Source organism: Lycium ferocissimum, chromosome 6 (genome assembly GCF_029784015.1).
Source record: "Lycium ferocissimum isolate CSIRO_LF1 chromosome 6, AGI_CSIRO_Lferr_CH_V1, whole genome shotgun sequence".
NCBI lineage: Eukaryota > Viridiplantae > Streptophyta > Magnoliopsida > Solanales > Solanaceae > Lycium > Lycium ferocissimum.
The window spans coordinates 2,552,585-2,570,525 of NC_081347.1; the positions used below are offsets into that span (position 1 = coordinate 2,552,585).

Genomic DNA, 17,941 nt, shown 5'->3' on the forward strand with positions numbered 1-17,941 from the left:
AATTGCTGTTGGACCAGTCAACTGGCATATGCTGTAGAGAAGCAAGTAGCTGTGAAATTTCTGTGATAAAGATAAGGACGCAAAAAAGTGGGTCCATATACGAGTGAATTTGGAATAGAAGAACTGGATAGGAGAAACAAGATGTTAACCCAGAAAAAAAAAAAAAAGTTACCTTGGAATAGAAATTAGTGGTGCAACTTGAAATGCCCATTTTCCGAATTCCTAATATATCCTCAATTATCTCTCACCCATTAATTAATTAATTAATTAGACAACAATTTCCAAAAGGGAAAAGGGTCAAAATATTCATGTAGTTAAAAATATCCTCCAATATAAATTTTACTAAAAATATCCACATCACGTTATTAAAGTTTTTTTAAATATACCGTTTCAACGGAAATTCCCAACATAGCCGGGTTTCATTTTTAAACCTATTTCATTTAAACCAGATCAAACTAAATAAAAAAGTCGTATGCCATGTTCTGCATTCATATACGCATGTAGCTAAATGTGGGACTTGGAAACAAGTTGGTCACATATGGATTATGAATTTTTTATGATGTTGGGTTGGATTTAAATGGAGCGAGTTTAAAAATGAAATCGAGTCATATTGGGGGATTTGGGGATTTCCGTTAAGATAGGGGTATATTTGAAAACTTTAATAACGGGAAGGGTATTTTTTACCCAAATTTGTAATGGAGTGAGTTTAACATTGAAATCGGGTTATTTTGGAGGATTTGGGATTTCCGTTAAAATAGGGGTATATTTGAAAACTTTAATGACGGGAAGGGTATTTTTTATCTAAATTTGTAACAGAATATATTTTTAGCTATTTTCCCAAATTAGAGGGGCATTTTTGACCCTTTTCCCTTTCCAAAACCCCATTTCAATTAGTAAATCCCAATTCCTGCAATACTCCTTCCTCCCGCATTTTACTTGTCTTTTAGGCTCTTTTTTTTTTTTTTTTGGATAAGGTAAGATAACATGTCTTTTAGGCTTTTAGCATGTTCATCATAGGGCTACGCATAATTATCGAAAATTGAAAAACCTCAACAAATCGAACCGAACTAGTTTGGTTTGGTGTTTGGTGTCCATCGTCAAAAAACCGAAACCGAAATAGCCGAACCGAAATTTGATAAAACCGAACCGAAAAATCGAATGAGCACCGAAATTTAATACATTACCCAAAAAAATTAAATTAGTCCAGGCTCATTAAGTTTAAAGAAAAAAAAATCCAATTGTAATAAGTCCTCTTTTGCATTTGTATCCCTAATTTTCCACTTCAATTGAAAAAAATCAAACATCCTTAACAAAGAAAGGTAATTAGGATGTCTCTTTAGGATTAATGTATGTCCTTTATGTGTTTTCTTAATTATTCTTACGGTATGTATATAACACCTAGTAATCCTATGTCATCATTATAGTTTTTTGTTCTTGTGTATCCTGTTTGTTTGATTTTGATTTCAATTTATCGCTTTATGTTTTATTTTAGGATATGAATTAGTGTCAATCGAATCGCTTCTAATATTATATTAAAAAAATCGAATTAAAAAACCGAAACCGAACCGAACGTAATCGAACTTTTAAAAAGCGAAACCGAAAGAACCGAATCCGAACTAGTTGGGTTCGGTGTTTGGTGTCCACCTTCAAAAACCGAATCCGAAATAGCCAAACCGAAGTTTGATAAAACCGAACCGAAAAACCGAACGCCCACCCCTAGTTCATTATGTTTAAATTTGTTTGTCTTTGTTTAACTCGGCACAAAGTTTAAGAAAATAAGAAATTTTTTAAATTTTGAGGTCTTAAATTAAAAATATGTCTATAATATACCAAAATACCTTTTAATTCGTAGTCTTAAATTAAAAATATATCCATAATGTATCAAAATATCTTTTAATTCGTGGTCTTAAATTAAAAATATGTCTATAATGTACCAAAATGTCTTTTAATTAGGTAGCCTTAAACATGACGTATCACTAACTATAGAGCTTAAATTAGGAAATAGAAATTATTTTTGAAACAGACAAAAAAGAAAAGTGAGACAAACAAACTGAAACTGAGAGAGTATGACTAATTTATAATTTACTAAATTATTTTTCTTTACTTTTTAATATTATTTAATGATATTATTGGAAAAAAAATATTATTAATAAGTTACTTTCGACATCTTTAATAGCAAGCGTAAAATTGGAAAAAAATAATTTTGCCTTGATATTTATATCAAATCAGATAAACTTACCATGGTTAAGTAATTTAATGAGGTGGTAATTTATACTAATTAACCATGATTAAATGAAAAATAATGCATGTGCAAAAAGTGGCATATATCTATTAGTTTGGTGTAAAAATTAGATGCATAATATTCCAACAAATAAGAAAAGTTTGTATGAAGATGGGGTCTACTCCAATTGAATTGAATTATTGCTATTGGACCTAGTCAAGTGGTATATACTGTAAATGGGATACGTTTTTTGAATAACTATTATACATTCATAATAGAGAAGTAAGTACAGTAGGAAATTTCTGTGAACTGTAATAGAAGACCCACCTCTTCATCCTCTATCCACAGAAATATGTACACAATAGACAGCTCAGAGTACAAGCAGATGAAGCTGCAAAGAAAAAGAAGGGTAAAGACCTATCAATAAGAGTACTAATTGATGGATGGAAAGTGAAAACAAGAAGGTGGGTCCATAGACGAGTCAATTTGGAATAGAAGAATAGAGGAAGAAGAAATTTAACAAAAATTACCTTGGGATAGAAAATAGTTGAAATGTATAGTCATGAAAAAATCCCCAATTTTGATTTATGGTGCTGCTTGAAGGCTTGCAATCTGTCTTCTTCTTCTTCTTCCTCTTCTAGCTATGCCCATTAATTAATTCATTAATTGGACAACCATTTCCAAAACCCCATTTCTTTGGGTAAATCCCCCGATTCCCATAATACCCACTCTTCCTCTCCCTGATTTTACTTCTCTCTTGGTGTTTTAGCATGTTTATCAGTAGTACGAAAATATGTTTAAATTTGTTTGTCCCGGTTTAACTAGGAATAGAGTTTAAGAAAATAAAATAAAATTTAAATTTTGTGATCGTAAAGTAAAGATATGTATATTATGTACCAACATATTTTTAATTTTGTAGCCTTGAACAAGCCACGTGGATTGTTGGAATTATAGAGTTATCAAATTAGGAAAGAAACATTCTTTTTTAAACAGACAAAAAAGAACACTAAGACAAACAATTTGAAACTAAGGGAGTATGTGCAATTTGTTTTTACTAAATTATTTTTATTTACTTTTTTAGCTATTTAATGCTATTATTGGAAAATAAGTATGATTAATCTATCACTTTCGACATCTTTAATAGCAAGTGTAAAATTGGAAAAAAATAATTTTGTCTTGATTTATTTAAGGATCAGATAATTTGAATTTTTGGGGATAAAACAATAAATAAAATGGGATGGACTAAGAAGATCAATAATGTTCCCACTTAACTATCATGTAACTCGAGTCTCTGAGTCGGTTAAAACTTATTCACATCGGATGTTTACACCAAACTAATACATGCAAGTCATGTGTTTATATATAGAGTTCTTTTACTTAATCACGATTAATTAATATGTATTTTCACTTCATTAAATCACTTAACTATGGTAAGTTGTATTGGTTTGAAGTAAACGGCCAGTACATTTGATGCATGGTATTAGTCAAATTGTACATGTTCATCATTGTCTAGTGTTGTCCAATGGTTGGTATTAAGGCTCAATTGCCTGTACGTTCACCTTGCTCTTTAAGTGCCAAATAAAGAAAAGAAAAATAAATTATCCTCTAAAGATTTAAAATGTCAGTTTTCTAATTTTTATATTTATTTTTACGATTCTTTCTGTTACATGGCGCAAGGAGAAAGTGGATATTGAAAATCGAACCAACATTTATGATCCTCTTAATGCTTTGATCTTGATGGAAATTCTACTTTAATCTCCCCCCCCCCCCCCCCACCGTTACCGTTCACTTTTACTTGTCTACTTTTGACTTTACACGCTATTTAAGAATTAATAAATAAAATAAAATGTGTATTTTACTATAATAACCATATTAATTGGTGTATAATTGTATTGTAGCTGGGGAAATGACTAGGAATGAGTAATAAATGCAAAATAAAAGATGAATGTTTCTTGAATTAAAAACTCACTTGTGTTTAAAAACAAATTATTTTTATCTTGATATGCGAAAGTAGACAAAAAATAGAAAAAAAAAAAAAAAAAAAAAAGAAAATCTATTTTTGGAAAAAATAAGTAAACAAGTAAAAGTGAACGGAGGGAGTATCACGTTTCCTTCTTTGCAAAATGAAAGATGAATGTTTCTTGAATTAAGCAGCTTCTTAATGCTTTACTCCACTTGTGATTAGAATTATTATTGTTATTAGGATTTTCTTTGAACTTTAATAGAAGGAAGTAGGAAATTACTTCAAAGACCACTCACCCTCCCTGCATCAAAATTCCATTGTAATATGTACACAATGGACAGCTAAAGTACAAACCCATGAAGCTACAAATAAAAAAAAAAAAAAAAGAGGAACTTTAACGTGCCTATCTCTTTTTGGAAAAAGAAAGAAAAACTGAATCACATCGCCCTCTTCTTAATGAAAGACCCATTTTTTTTTTGAATTGCTTTTTTATTTTAATTTTAAAAAAAAGAAAACGCGAAAAAAGTGGGCATCTTAGGGGGGTAATTATTCCGTTTTAAATAAGTTTTAGAAAATGTTTCGATCCTTCAACACACTATTAATAAAAATAAAAACTGAAACTTTACTCAACAAATTGTGAGCCATATTCATTTGAATGAGTAAAAGTAAGATAATATCCAAGCAATTTCTTTATCATCGACGACTTGACTTCACTGTAGTTAAAGATAACAACAAAGTAAAAGCACTAATGATCCTATTTTTCTTTGTGCAGATGGAAAGAATGTTACTTTTCCAAAAGCAAGATTGTTAGTGCTTAATAAAGCAGCACCAGGGTTTCTTTATGTAAATTATCTTGTAATAATTCTCTACCGAATATTTGGAGCAAACTGCTTCTACAACTAGCATCCATTCCTTTGTTAGTGGCAAAGAAAGTACTTGTGCTGTACATTTGGTTTTGTGCAGATAGAAAGGGAAAACAAAAAAAAAAAAAAACAAAAAAAAAAAAGGGGTCCCATAAATGAGTCAATTTGGAATTGAAGAAGAAATTTAACAATAGAAAAAAAACAAAGGCGTCAGTGACATGCCAATAATTCATTTCAACTACCGCGTCAATGACTTTATTTTACTTAAAACATATACTCCTAATATACTTGTCTAATAATTGTGTCATTCTACACCCCAGTGTAGGGTGTTTATGATTCGGTTTAGGGACGATTTTTCCTTAATTAAAATGAAACCAAATCAATTGAGTCGATTTATTAAATATTAAAACCAAATCAAATCAATTAAATCAGTTTTTCATCGATTCTCCTTTTATCAATTTTGTCGGTTCTTGATGGGTTTTTAAAATAAATATGTACATTGCCAGGTACATATTCCAACTATTCCTACCAACCTTTGACTACTAAAATAGGTTCTCCTTTTATCAATTTTGTCGGTTCTTGTTTAAATAAATATACGGAAAAGGGCCAAAAATACCCTTAACGTATTGAAAATGGCTCAAAAATGCCCTCCTTCCACCTATTGGTTCAAATTTGCCCTTCCATCCACCTATTTGGATCAAAAATGCCCTTAACGTTACATTTAAGTCTAAAATTACCCTTCCTTTTAACAGAAGCTGATGTGGATATATAAAAAAAAATTAATTAACTATGTGGCATTATTTTTATTGGTCCACATGTAATTAGACTCAAATTCATTCACAATATAACCCATTAACCCAAACCCATTTTTAAAAGAACCATTACACTTCTTCCTCCCAATTACTTTCACGATGTGGTTCAGTACTAGTTGAAGAATTCCCAAAATCCATTTGAAATCTTAGAAAATTTTCTTCTTGATTATGATAACTAATTGGTTGTGGTAATGCCAATTATCTATTCGGTCAAACAAAATTACCTCCTGATGATGGTTGATAATAAGAACTTATAAAAAATAAAATCAAAATAAAAAGAGATGATAAGAACTTGCTTCTGAATCCCAAAATTCATCGTATCAATATTAATAACTGTGCGTAGTAATGAACATTAGGGAAATGTCGTTGAAACATATTAGGCTTAATATTATTATTGGAGAAGGTTGCTGCAGGTGGAATTAAAGTACTGCTGCTGCTGATCCAATAGTTGTTGATGATGATGAGTTGTAAGATATCCAAATCCAGTATTGCCAGATTGAACTCTTTCAGGGAAATTGAGTTTGGCTATATTGCCTTTGAATCTAAGTGAAAGTAATTGGGAGGAAGAAGCATGATGGGTCTTTTAATAATGGGTTTTTGGGTTAATAGATTAGATTGTGAATGAATTTGAGTCTAATTACATGTGGACCAATAAAAATAATGCCACATATTTAATTAATTTTTTTTATATATCCACATCAGCTTATGTTAAAAGAAAGGACAATTTTAGACTTAAATGTAACGTTAAGAGCATTTTTGATCCAAATAGGTGAATGCAAGGGCAAATTTGAACCAATAGGTGGAAGGAGAGGGCATTTTTGAGCCATTTCCAATACGTTCAGGGCATTTTTGGCCCTTTTCCGATTAATATATCACGTACATTGCCAGGTACACATTCCAACTATTCCTACCTAACATTTGACTACTAAAATAAACTAGCTTTTGAATAAGAGACATTCAAGTGGGACGCTGCATTTTTCAAAGACTGTTTCTAAGCCAAAACAAAAAAGTGGGTCCCACAAATGAGTCAATTTAGAATTGAAGAATAGAGGAAGAGGAAGAAAATTACCTTCCGATAGAAATTAGTGGTGCAAGTTGAAATGTATAGTCATGAAATCCATTGAAAATCCATCTACAATTTTGATATATGTTTAGCAATACTCCCTTCCTTACTCCCTCCCTCTCCCTCATTTTACTTCTCCTTTAGGCTTTTAGCATGTTTATTAGTACGAGAATATGTTTAAATTTAACTGGGCATAGAGTTTAAGAAATTTTTAAATTTTATTGTTGTAAACTAAAGATGTGTATATTATGTACCAAAATGTCTTTTAATTTTGTGGCCTTGAACATTCCACGTGGATTGTTTGGAATTATAGAGTTATCAAATTAGGAAAGAAACATTTTTTTTTAAACAGACCAAAAAGAACACTAATGAGACAAACAAATTGAAACTGATGGAGTATGTGCAATCTATTTTTACTAAATTATTTTTATTTACTTTTTTTAACTATTTAATGCTATTATTGGAAAATAAGTATTATTAATCAATCGCTTTCAATAATCTCCTCAATAAAAGATCCATTGCCTTGAAAAGCTTTTTCTATTTTAATTTTCCGCAAAAGTCGAAAAAGTCTTCATCCAGCAAAATGTAAATAAAATATAAAAAAAGTAATAAAAATATGTTAAATGTGAGCCTTGTTTATTTGAAACTATAAAATATGTTACATGTGTAAAACTAAGATAATATCCAAGCAAGCAATTCTTTATCATCGATGACTTGACGTCTTGACTACATTATAATTAAAGATAACAATAAAATAAAAGCACTAAAGATCCTATTTTTCTTTGTATAGAAGGTAAGAATGTTACTTTTCAAAAAGCAAAATAATTAGTGCTTAATAAAGCAGCATCAGGATTTCTTTATGTAAATTACCTTGGAATGATTCTCTACCGAATATTTGGGGCAAAGTGCTTCTACAACTAGCATCCATTCCTTTAGCAGTGGCAAAGAAAATATTTGAGGTATGCATTTGGTTTTGTGCAGATGGAAAGGGAAAACAAAAAAGTGGGTCCCATAAATGAGTCAATTTGGAATTGAAGAAGAAATTTAACAATAGCAAAAATAACGGAAAAGGCTCATAAATACCCCTAACCTATTCAAAAAGGCTCATAAATACCCTCCTTCCACCTTTTGGTCTAAAAATACCCTTAAGGTTTGTTTTTGGCTCAAATATACCCCTCAAACTAACAAGTTAAAATTAACTCTTTTAAAAAGCCAAATGGCATTTTGTAATTGGTCAATAATAAAATTCCGTAATTTAAAAAAAATCTGGAATTTTTTTTTAAAATCTGGATTTTTTTTTAAATCACGGAATTTTATTATTGACCAATTACGGAATTTTTAAAAAAATCTGGAATTTTTTTTTGACCAATTACGGAATTTTTAAAAAAATCTGGAATTTTTTTTTTTAAATCTGGAATTTTTTTTTGACCAATTACGGAATTTTTAAAAAAATCTGGAATTTTTTTTTTTAAATCTGGAATTTTTTTTTAAATTACGGAATTTTATTATTGACCAATTACGGAATTTTTAAATTACGGAATTTTTAAAAAAATCTGGAATTTTTTTTTTAAATCTGGATTTTTTTTTAAATCTGGATTTTTTTTTTAAATTACGAAATTTTATTATTGACCAATTACAAAATGCCATTTGGCTTTTTAAAAGAGTTAATTTTAACTTGTTAGTTTGAGGGGGGTATATTTGAGCCAAAAACAAACCTTAAGGGTATTTTTAGACCTAAAAGGTGGATGGAAGGATATTTTTAGACCAAAAGGTGGAAGGAGGGTATTTATGAGCCTTTTTGAATAGGTTAGGGGTATTTATGAGCCTTTTCCGCAAAAACAAAGGCTTGCAGTCCGTTTTCTAGCTAATTTTCCGAATTCCTAATATGTCCTCATGTCTATTAGTACTTCACGTCTCAAATTATTTATCGTGATTATTAAAAATAGTTATCTCAAATTATTTGTCATTTTAGAAGTTTAAAATACAATTAATTATTTTTTCCTTATTTTACCCTTAGTAGAATTTTGTCATTAGAGATGATAAAAATAGAGTAAACATTTAATGGAGACAAATTATAATCTAGACATAAATAAAGGTAAAGCTAGTCAAATACCCCTTCTAATTAATATTTCTTAAGGGACGTGTAAAATAAAAAAATGACAGATAATTTTGTGACGGAGGGAGTAAGAGAATATGTTTAAATTTGTTTGTCGTGGTTTAACTAGCATGCAATTTAAGAAACTTTCAAATTGTGTAGTCTTAAACTAAAGATATGTATATAATGTCTTTTAATTTAATTTTATGGTCTTGAGATGCATGTGGATTGTTGGAATTATAGAGTTATCATATTAGCAAGAAACATACTTTTTAAAACAGACCAAAAAGAACAGTAAGGCAAATAAATTGAAATTGAGAGAGTTTGTGCAATCTATAATTTACTAAATTATTTTTATTTACTTTTTTAACTATTTAATGCTATTATTGGAAAACAGGTATTATTAATTAAATTACTTTCGACGACGAAGTTGATGTGGCACATAAATTTTGAAGGTGTCTAGATGATCATTTTGCAAGTTAAAGTGTTTAACTGACATAATGGACACGAGTTGAGGTGCCTAGATGTGTATTCGTTAAGTTAGAGTATTTAGTTGCCCGTTGAGGCCAAATTAAGTTGTCTATCTATGTGAAGAAAACGTTGTAATATGATTAGCAAGTTAGCAACACAAATAATTCAAGCGAAATAGAAACAAAAATGAAAGATATGTTTCCGTGAATTAAGGAGCTCCTTGTGAATAGAATTATTATTGTTATTAGGATTTTCTTTGAAATTTAATGGAAGGAAGTAGGAAATTTCTTCAAAGACCACCCACCCTCCATGCACACAAACTCCTCTGTAATATGCACATAATGGAAAACTAAAAGTATAAGCCCATGAAGCTACAAATTGGAGAGAAAAAAAGAGGAACTTTCTGAGAAAGAAAAAGTGAATCACTTGGCCTTCTCCTTAATCATTACTGGCTAATTTATTCATGAAAAAAGTTGAGTCTGTATTTTTGGAAAATTGTAAAATATGTTAATGACTTTTTTCGTCACCGAAAGCAGACGACTTGACTTCAAAAACACTATGGGTCCTACTTTTCTTTGTGCAGATGGAAAGTGAAAACAAAAATCTTATTCTTTCTTTTTGGGAAAAGAAGAACAAACAAAAATGAATTAAAGAGAGAATAGAGGAGGAGGAAAAAAGTAAAAGTCTCAATTTTTTAATTGTCAGTTTAGGCCAAGTTAAAGTGTCTATCGATGTACTCCCTCAGTGTCATATTATTAGTCCACTTTTCCCTTTACACGCCCGTTAAGAACTCATAAATAAACGTGTATTTTTACTACATTACCCTTATCTCTCTCCAATTAATTACACTCTAATCAATATTGGTTACTTTAGAAAACAATAAAGGTTAAAGGCAAAATAGAAAAAACTTAATTACTTCTATCTTGATTTTTGATTTTGTAATTGGACAAATATTTTGGGACGGATATTTATAATAATGCGGACAACTATTATGAGATGGAGGGAGTATTATGCCTAAAGAAAATGTTGTAAAATGAATAGCAACGCAGGTAATTAAGCGAAATAGAAACAAAATGAAAGATAAATGTTTTTGTGATTAAGGAGCTCCTTGTGAATAGAATTATTATTGTTATTAGGATTTTCGTCGAACTCTAATAGAAGGAAGTAGGAAATTACTTCAAAGGCCACCCACACTCCACTGTAGTATGGACAGCTAAAAGTACAAACCCATGAAGTTACAAATTAGAGAAAAAGAGGAAATTTCTTAGAAAGAAAAAGTGTATTACATGGCCCTCTCCGTAATTATTACTGCCTAATTTATTCATGAAAAAAGTGAATCTAGATTTTTTGAAAATTATAAAATATGTTAATGCTTTTTTCGTCGCCGAAAGCAGACGACTTGACTTCAAAAACAAAAGTGAAAACAAAAGTCTCATTTTTTTTTTTTATATATATCCACATCAGCTTATGTTAAAAGGAAGGACATTTTTAGACTTAAATGTAACGTTAAGGGCATTTTTTATCCAAATAGGTGAATGGAAGGGCAAATTTGAACCAATAGGTGGAAGGAGAGGACATTTTTGAGCCATTTCCAATACGTTAAGGACATTTTTAGCCCTTTTCCGATAAATATATCACGTACATTGCCAGGTACACATTCCAACTATTCCTACCTAACATTTGACTACTAAAGTAAACTAGCTTTTGAATAAGGGACATTCAAGTGGGACACTGCATTTACTTTAGCTTTTGAATAAGGGACATTCAAGTGGGACACTGCATTTTTCAAAGACTGTTTCTAAGCCAAAACAAAAAAGTGGGTCCCATAAATGAGTCAATTTGGAATTGAAGAATAGAGGAAGAGGAAGAAATTTAACAAAAATTACCTTCCGGTAGAAATTAGTGGTGCAAGTTGAAATGTATAGTCATGAAATCCTTTGAAAATCCATCTACAATTTTGATATATCTTTAGCAATACTCCCTCCCTCTCCCTCATTTTACTTCTCTTTTAGGCTTTTAGCATGTTTATTAGTACGAGAATATGTTTAAATTTAACTGGGCATAGAGTTTAAGAAATTTTTAAATTTTATTGTCTTAAACTAAAGATATGTATATTATGTACCAAAACGTCTTTTAATTTTGTGGCCTTGAACATTCCACGTGGATTGTTTGGAATTATAGAGTTATCAAATCAGGAAAGAAACATTTTTTTTTTTAAACAGACCAAAAAGAACACTAATGAGACAAACAAATTGAAACTGATCGAGTATGTGCAATCTATTTTTACTAAATTATTTTTATTTACTTTTTTAACTATTTAATGCTATTATTGGAAAATAAGTATTATTAATCAATCACTTTCAATAATCTCCTCAATAAAAGATCCATTGCCTTGAAAAGCTTTTCCTATTTTAATTTTCCGCAAAAGTCGAAAAAGTCTTCATCCAGCAAAATGTAAATAAACTATAAAAAAAGTAATAAAAATATGTTAAATGTGAGCTTTGTTTATTTGAAACTATAAAATATGTTACATGTGTAAAACTAAAATAATATCCAAGCAAGCAATCCTTTATCATCGATGACTTGACGTCTTGACTTCATTATAATCAAAGATAACAATAAAATAAAAGCACTAATGATCCTATTTTCTTTGTACAGAAGGAAATAATGTTACTTTTCAAAAAGCAAAATAATTAGTGCTTAATAAAGCAACATCAGAATTTCTTTATGTAAATTACCTTGTAATGATTCTCTACCGAATATTTGGAGCAAAGTGCTTCGACAACTAGCATCCATTCCTTTGGCACATATTTGAGGTGTACATTTGGTTTTGTGCAGATGGAAAGAAAAAACCAAAAAAGTGGGTCCCATAAATGAGTCAATTTGGAATTGAAGAAGAAATTTAACAATAGCAAAAACAAAGGCTTGCAGTCCGTTTTCTAGCCAATTTTTCGAATTCCTAATATGTCCTCATGTTTATTAGTACTTCACGTCTCAAATTATTTATCGTGATTATTAAAAATAATTGTCTCAAATTATTTATCATTTTAGAAGTTTAAAACACAATTAATTATTTTTTTCTCATTTTGCCCTTAGTAGAATTTTGTCATTAATGGAGATGACAAAAATAAAGTAAACATTTAATGGAGAGAAATTATAATCTAGACATAAATAAAGGTAAAGCTAGTCAAATGCCCCTTCTAATTAATATTTCTTAAGGGACGTGTAAAATAAAAAAAATGACAGATAATTTGTGACGGAGGGAGTAAGAGAATATGTTTAAATTTGTTTGTCGTGGTTTAACTAGCATGGAATTTAAGAAAATAAAGAAACTTTTAAATTGTGTAGTCTTAAACTAAAGATATGTATATAATGTCTTTTAATTTAATTTTATGGTCTTGAGATACATGTGGATTGTTGGAATTATAGAGTTATCATATTAGCAAGAAACATACTTTTTAAAACAGACCAAAAAGAAAGAACAAGAAGGCAAATAAATTGAAATTGAGAGAGTTTGTGCAATCTATAATTTACTAAATTATTTTTATTTACTTTTTTAACTATGTAATGCTATTATTGGAAAACCAGTATTATTAATTGAATTACTTTCAACGACGAAGTTGATGTGACACATAAATTTTGAAGGTGTCTAGATGATCATTTTGTAAGTTGAAGTGTTTAACTGACATAATGGACACGAGTTGAGATACCTAGATGTGCATTCGTTAAGTTAGAGTGTTTAGTTGCCTGTTGAGGCCAAGTTAAGTTGTCTATCTATGTAAAGAAAACGTTGTAATATGATTATCAAGTTAGCAACACAAATAATTCAAGAGAAATAGAAACAAAATGAAAGATATGTTTCCGTGAATTTAATTTTGTGAATAGAATTATTATTGTTATTAGGATTTTCTTCGAAATTTAATGGAAGGAAGTAGGAAATTACTTCAAAGACCACCCACCCTCCATACACACAAACTCCTCTGTAATATGCACATAATGGAAAGCTAAAAGTACAAGCCCATGAAGCTACAAATTGGAGAGAAAAAAAGAGGAACTTTCTGAGAAAGAAAAGATGAATCACTTGGCCCTCTCCTTGATCATCACTGGATAATTTATTCATGAAAAAAATTGAGTTTGTATTTTTGGAAAATTGTAAAATATGTTAATGCTTTTTATCACCGAAAGCAAACGACTTGACTTCAAAACATATGGGTCCTACTTTTCTTTAGATGGAAAGTGAAAATAAAAGTTTATTCTTTCTTTTTAAAAGAAGAACAAACAAAAAATGAATTAAAGAGAGAGAATAGAGGAGGAGGAAGAAAGTAAAAGTCTCAATTTTTTAATTGAAGTGTACCAAGTTAAAGTTACATTCCATGTACTCCCTTGTGTATATTATTAGTCCACTTTTTCCTTTACACGTCTTTTTAACTCATAAATAAAAGTGTATTTTTACTACATTACCCTTATCTCTCTCCAATTAATTGCACTCTAATCAATATTGGTTACTTTAGAAAACAATAAAGGTTAAGGGCAAAATAGAAAAACTTAATTACTTCTATCTTGATTTTTGATTTTGTAATTGGACAAATATTTTGGGACTGATATTTATAATAATGCGGACAACTAATATGAGATGGAGGGAGTATTAAGCCTCAAGAAAATGTTGTAATATGAAAAGCAACGCAGATAATTAAAGGAAAATAGAAACAAAATGAAAGATGAATGTTTCTGTGATTAAGGAGCTCATTGTCATTAGGATTTTCTTCGAACTCTAATAGAAGTGTGTTGGAAATTACTTCAAAAACCACCCACACTCCATGCACCCAAACTCCACTGTAGTATGTACACAATGGACAGCTAAAAGTACAAACCCATGAAGTTACAAATTAGAGAGAGAAAAAGAGGAAATTTCTTAGAAAGAAAGAGTGTATTACATGGCCCTCTCCGTAATCATTACTAACTAATTTATTCATGAAAAAAGTGAATCTGTATTTTTGAAAAATTGTAAAATATATTAATGACTTTTTTCATCACCGAAAGCAGACGACTTGACTTCAAAAACAAAATTGAAAACAAAAGTCTCATTTTTTTTTTTTTGTAAAAGAAGAATCAATAACAACTGTAATTAATTATATTATAAAGAAAAAATAGAAGAGGAAGAAGATGTTAACAAAAATTACGAGTACCTTGTAATTCTATTCCAAATAGAAAATTCCAATTGGATCTCTTCCCCTTTCTCTAACTTAACATCTTCTTCTCCTTCTTTATTTTTATTTTTTTTGGGGGAAGAGGTGGCCGTAATTTTAAAAGGATAAATGAATTCTATTAATGATTTTGCAAAGATAAAGAAAAAAAATAAATAGATTAAGGGGTAAATATGACTCCCTCCGTCCCAAAAAGATTATTCTCTTTGGATAGAATGCAAAAGTTTAAGAAATAAAAAAAAATGGAAAAGGTTCAAAAGGCCTTAAATATTTATATGGCATAAATCATCTCATAAAGTTAAATTGTTTTTAAATATGGACACCTCAATCTTTTTAGACTACTAAAAGGAAAGTAGGATAATTTTTTTGGGACTGAAGGTAGTAGTAATTATAAATGGATAGAATGCAAAAAAAAAAAAAAAAAAAAAAAAAAAAAAAAGGAAAAGGTCCAAAACTTAGCATAATACATAAATAGACACCTCAATTAATGGCAACTAAACACTCCAACTTTGAGAATATATATCTAGACACCCCAACTCGTGCATGGTATTGAACGCTCCAACATGTTCAATGATTGTCTGTGTACACCACCAAATGGTTGGTCTTGAGGCTCAATTGCTCGTACATTCACCTTGCTTTTTAAGTACCAGAAAAAAACAAATTATCCTCTAAGGATTTAAAATTTCAGTTTTCTAGTTTTATATTTATTTTTACATTCTTTCTGTTACATGGCGCAAGGAGAAAGTGGATATTGAAAATCGAACCAACATTTATGATCCTCTTAGTGCTTTGATCTTCAATGGAATTCTACTTTAATATTCCCTCCGTTCACTTTTACTTGTCCACTTTTGACTTTGCACGCTATTTAAGAATTAAAAAATAAAATATATCCTTTACTATAATATCCATGTTAATTGGCGTATAATTGTATTGGAGTTGGAAAAATGACTTGGAATGAGTAATAAATGCTAAGGACAAAACAGGAAAAACAATTTTTTTCTTGATATACGAAAGTGAACAAGTTAAAGTAAAAATCTATTTTTGAAAAAAAAGGGACAAGTAAAAGTGAACAAGGAGTTTGACGTTTCCTTCTTTGCAAAATGAAAGATGAATGTTTCGTTAATTAAGCAGCTTCTTAATGCCTTAATCCACTTGTGATTAGAATTATTATTGTTATATTAGGATTTTCTTTGAACTTTAATAGAAGGAAGTAGAAAATTACTTCAAAGGCCGCCCACCCTCCCTGCACCAAAATTCCGTTGTAATATGTACACAATTGACAGCTAAAAGTACGAGCCCATGAAGAGACAAATTAGAAGAAAAAAAAAAGAGGAAATTTAACGCGCCTATGTCTTTTTGGAAAAAGAAAAGAAAAAGTGAATCACATCGCCCTTTTCTTAATGAAAGACCCATTGCCTTGAATTGCTTTTTCTATTTTAATTTTCTGCGAAAGTCGAAAAAGTCTTCATCCAGCAAAATGTTTCAGTCTTCAACACACTATTAATAAAAATAAAAACTGAAACTTTACTCAACAAATTGTGAGCCTTGTTTATTTGAAATGAGTAAAAGTAAGATAATATCCAAGCAATTTCTTTATTATCGACGACTTGACTTAACTGTAGTTAAAGATAACAACAAAGTAAAGCATTAATGATCCTATTTTTCTTTGTGCAAATGGAAAGAATGTTACTTTTCCAAAAGCAAGATTGTTAGTGCTTAATAAAGCAACGCCAGGGTTTCTTATGTAAATTACCTTGTAATAATTCTCTACCGAATATTTGGGGCAAAGTGCTTCGACAACTAGCATCCATTCCGTTGATAGTGGCAAAGAAAGTATTTGAGCTGTACATTTGGTTTTGTGCAGATGGAAAGGGAAAACAAAAAATGTGGGTCCCATAAATGAGTCAATTTGGAATTGAAGAAGAAATTTAACAATAGAAAAAAACAAAGGCGTCAGTGACATGGCAGATACTCCCTCTGTCCCATAATAAGTGTCATCTTAACCAAAAACACACATATAAAAAACCAATGATGAAATGTAAAGTTTATCAAATTACCTTTCGCAAAAAAAAAAAAAAAAAAAAAAAACATATACTACCAACATTTGACTACTAAAATAGGTTCTCCTTTTATCAATTTTGTCAATTCTTGTTTAAATAAATATATCACGTACATTGCCAGGTACATATTCCCACTAATCCTACCAACATTTGACTACTAAAATAAACTAGCTTTTGAATAAGAGACATTCAAATGGGACACTGCATTTTTCAAAGACTGTTTCTAAGCCAAAACAAAAAAGTGGGTCCCATACATGAGTCAATTTGGAATTGAAGAATAGAGGAAGAGAAAGAAATATAACAAAAATTACCTTCCGGTAGAAATTAGTGGTGCAAGTTGAAATAATTTAAATTTTATGGTCTTAAATTAAAGATATGTATATTACGTATCAAGATGTCTTTTAATTTTGTAGCATTGAACATGCCACGTGGATTGCTGGAATTATATCATTATTTACTTAGGAGAAAAACATTCTTTTTCAAACAGATCAAAAAGAACACTAAGACAAACAAATTGAAACTGAGGTAGTATGTGCAATCTATTTTTACTAAATTATTTTTATTTACTTTTTTAACTAGTTAGTGCTATTATTGGTAACAGGTGTTGTTAATAAAGTGACTACAACCTTAACACCAAAAATAGATCTTTCCACATGAATCATATAAACAACAAAGTCAAAATCTGAAACTTGGTATTAAAAAATGCAAAATAATGGCTTACAGAGTAAACTTGGTACTAAAAAAATCCTATGCAACTCTTTTATCATCTGAATGCGTAACATTCCAACAAAATTAAAACCTCTTTGACCGTTTGAATGCTATGATAAATGACTGTAACCTTCTAGCTTTAGCTTTGCCAGCAATATGAAGAATTAAATAATGCTAGAGATCTGGGGAAAAAGAATTAGACAATCAAGAGAAAATTCAATATTTCGATGCTGTTATTTTCCAGCATCAATGTTTCTGGTAGCTATGTACATGTTCGTCTCCTATGATAACTCTGATTCTAATTCTCTATTATTCACAAAAATCCAATTCTGAGATAACAAAAATTACACTTCCATTACTTTTTTTCGGTTGTTCCCTTAACACTAGAGTTGCTCTGGACTACTTAAACCACCTGCTTGATTGACCAGTATCAGTAATTTGTTCCTATCCACTATTTCAACCACATGTAGATTTGACAGTG

The 17,941-nt window shown here is 29.9% G+C and overlaps 1 protein-coding gene and 1 pseudogene across 9 annotated transcripts in view; both read right to left on the minus strand.

Annotated features, from left to right (window-relative positions):
• Positions 1 to 17,941, minus strand: part of LOC132058893 (uncharacterized) — a 66,513-nt gene that overhangs the window by 27,841 nt on the left and 20,731 nt on the right. The window lies entirely within an intron of this gene.
• LOC132060435 (uncharacterized) lies at positions 5,929 to 6,686 on the minus strand (annotated as a pseudogene).